Here is a 3,827-nt window from a genome sequence, read left to right as displayed (position 1 = left end):
TTTTTTTTTTTTTTTTTTTTTTTTTTTTTTTTTTTTTAATTTTAACATAAAATTTAAAAAAAAATTGAATATCCGGTAAATATTATTCTAATTGTCACAACAATTAAATATGAAAATATCCTTAAAAAAGACCACATAATTCAATATAATTCTTGTACTTGGATAGTCACAAGTTTGATTATATTCTTAGCAACACTTCCTCAGTCAAACACGTTGCATATTATTTTCTTGACAATTATATATTGGAACATGGTTCACCTTGCATTGTTAATCCTGGTCCAAAATGACATGCATTCAAATTATGTGTCTGTAATTAATATTATGTATTTTCAATTATTTTACAAACACATAATTTATTACCTGAAGGCACATAATATATTAACTACAGACATAAAATTTTTGGACTAGGGTCCACAATTTAAAGTAGACTATAGTCCATGTGATGTAGGTTTAGTGGTGATGGTGAAAACGGGTGTAAATGTCGAACCACGAGGATTGGAGTTTATGGCACGTAGAAAGTCGCTACCTAAACTCTAGGCATTAAGGTCTTGAAATCCATAAGGATCCAAGTAAATCATGCTAAGGCTGAAGATTTAACAACTAAAGTATTTTTGGTATTTTGGATTAAAGGGAAACAAGCTTAAATCTAGAAGGTAATTCAAATGGGAAAGGTGGGTTAGATTAGGTGTATTGCTCTATTGATGCACTTGACACTAAAATTGGGAGAAGAACATTAGCCCTAGGTTCTTGAGGCAAGCGCTAAATAATCCAAGTTTCCACAAGGATTAGAACAAAGGTTGCCCCATTTTCATTGTGTATCAACCTAAATTCTTTAAGAACAAAAGCTTTGTAATCCCCAATCTACCCCTATTTCTATAAAAGGGAAGTTGGGTTTGAGATTTGGGAAGGCTCAAATCTTCCATCCAATTCCCATTGTGATGGAAGATTTTCCAATGGAAGATTTTCCAAAGACAAACAACAATCATTGCGCAATAATCATTGAAAGATAGAATTATAACCAAACTCAAACTCAAGAACCCTAAATGGGTGTTCATCCCCTTTATGCAATAATCACATAAATAGCATCAATGAAAGCAATAAACACCAAATCTAACCCATAAAAAGAGTACTCATTGATATTTAAAGTAAACATAGCAATATATCAAACAATGAAATCATAAAAGAGCAATAAGAGTAACAGTACAAAAAAAAACCCGAAAATAGCGACGGACAATTTCCGTCGCTAAAGTTAACTACGAATTTTTTCGTCGCTATTTCGTCAGTATTCTTTATTTTAGTAGATACTTAGCTACGAATTTGCTACAGTATTTGTCCGTCGCTAAATTGCAAAATTTTTTTAAAAAAATATAGCCGCTAATTAATATCATAGTCATTTCCATTTTTGGTCCTACTATTATTGGGGCATTGCCAATTTTAGTGCACTTCATTAATTTTTGCCACAGTGTGGTCAGTCTTATTTAATCCTTACCACTTTTAGTCCACTGTTAAAATTTTCGTCAAATAGCCATCCAAAACAGGGGTATCCTTGGTTTTTTTCATGCTTTGGTCATCTCCTTGACCCTTTGCAGTGCTTTTCCTTACACATTTTCATCCAATGAAGAGCTCCGACGAAAGCCATGTGAGCCACATTACAAACTTGTGCCTTTCGCCGGACCTCTTCATTGGATGAAAATGTGTAAGGAAAACCTTCCTTGACCCCTGTTTTGGATGGTTATTTGACGAAAATTTTAACGGTGGACTAAAAGTGACAATGACTAAATAAGACTGGCTGCAATGTGTCAAAAATTAATAAAGTAGACTAAAATTGGCAATGCCCCAATAATAGTAGGACCAAAAATGGAAATGACTCTTAATATCACATACCAGCATTAAACCTATAATATAATACATCAATAATATAATTGTAAAATATATTATATTAAAACATCCATACTCATAAACAATAACAAAAGTCAAGTAATATAGTTAGAAACAGTACCAAGTACCATCGTTAGAAACAATAACATTCATACTCATAAACATAATCTAATCCATCTCCTAGGTTTTCATCATTTGAATTAACAGAATGTTCAGCTTGTTGAGTATTTTGAGGTGGTGGCATGGAAGTGGATAGAATCCCATTGCGACGCAATTCAACTCATCCATCAAACTTGTAATCTGAGCTTGTATTTGATGCATTTGATTTCTTTCCGCTTGTAGTTTAGCATCCATCTCAGCTTGTAGTTTAGCCTCCATCTCAACTCGCATGGTCTCTAACTGTTGGTTCATCATATCTTTCATTGCATCTTGATGAAGTTGTGAGGTAGCAGATAAACTACAACTATTCCCATTGCTAAATTTTAGATCCCTTAGTCCCTAAGCCATAAATATGCTATTTTTTTGCCCCGCCAACAACATCCACATACAATTGTGACATGTTTATATTTGATGACTCAGTTGAGCCTTCAGCTTTTTGCGTTGCAGCATCATGGCGTGCTTGTACTTCTTCCTACAATTAGTATACACAATAAAATAAGCATACAATGACATATAAGAATTTTATCCATTTAACAATATATGATTGGTTACGTTATACTTACAACAATTCTCTTGGACCTCTCATCAACAAACATGCCATCTTTCTTTTTGTGTATTTGGGCAAAGCACTCAAATAGATTACGCTTCTTTTTAAGTTCTTCTCACTATTAAACAAGCAAAAACAATAAAATGATACTTTCAAAGATCAACATCACATAGCCTTAAAGCCTAAACTATCCATCAACAGTATTACACACAATTTACTAACATCTGAATTTGAAACAGAATATAGTGGCATAACAAACTACAAGGCTGACTATTCACTGAATTCAGTGCATTTAATGACATAACTGAAACTAGACCGACACTAATCCGTCGCTAACGTTCAATTTTTTTTAAAAAGAAAATCCGTCGCTAAATCTGTCGTTATTTCCGCGTTTTTTTGTAGTGTAAATAAGAGATGAAGAAGAGGAAAAGAGAGTTTTACTATTAATGGTAAAGAAGAGTGTTGAAATCCACTCCAAATCCTTGAAATAAATGCTTCCAAATATTTTCCAAGTGTAGATCTAGGCTAATAAATGCTAAGGAAATGAAGAAAAGTCGTTCTAAGCTAGCTAGGGTTCAAACTCCTCCACAAAATGCAGAAAAACAGCTTTTATACTGTACAGGGATCTCGACATCGGTCTAGCAAACGGCCGTATGCTAGGCCATTTGGTTGGGCGAAGTCTGCAGTGGGGGCATGCAGCCGCATATCCGGCCGTTTGCTAGGCCGCATGTGTTCAATTTTCCAGCTTTCCTCCACTTCGCGTTCCGCTGCTCCGATCCTCTTTGAGTGAAATCAGGGCCTCTAAAGTTGTTCCATTATACTCCAAGAAGCCTCCTATTGACTCGTTGTGACCCATTTTATCTAGAAACATCAAACCACACAAACAAATCATAGATTTCACTCAAACTAAAGCACTTTGTTATAAAAAATGGTTAAATTATGGGGTAAAAAGGGGTTAAGAATCAAAGGTATCACCATGGTATAATAATTGGTGTCTTCCTAGTACAGTTTACTTTTTCAGTGTAGTTTGTGGGTAATTAAATAAAAGAGAGATTTACCCAATACACATTCTTAGGTAGTGATTTTGAATCTTTTATTCGTAAACAAAAAGAAATAATAATTAATACACATTAGTGTAATCTTGGTAAGAATCAGATCTAGGGGCAACGGGACACCCCACACACACACACACACACACACACACACATATAGAGAGAGTAAGTTCAGATGCGACATGCTCCTT

Source organism: Ipomoea triloba, chromosome 11 (assembly GCF_003576645.1).
Source record: "Ipomoea triloba cultivar NCNSP0323 chromosome 11, ASM357664v1".
Classification (NCBI taxonomy): Eukaryota; Viridiplantae; Streptophyta; class Magnoliopsida; order Solanales; family Convolvulaceae; genus Ipomoea; species Ipomoea triloba.
The sequence above is the reverse complement of the archived record's forward strand: the minus strand, read 5'-3'. Positions refer to the sequence as shown.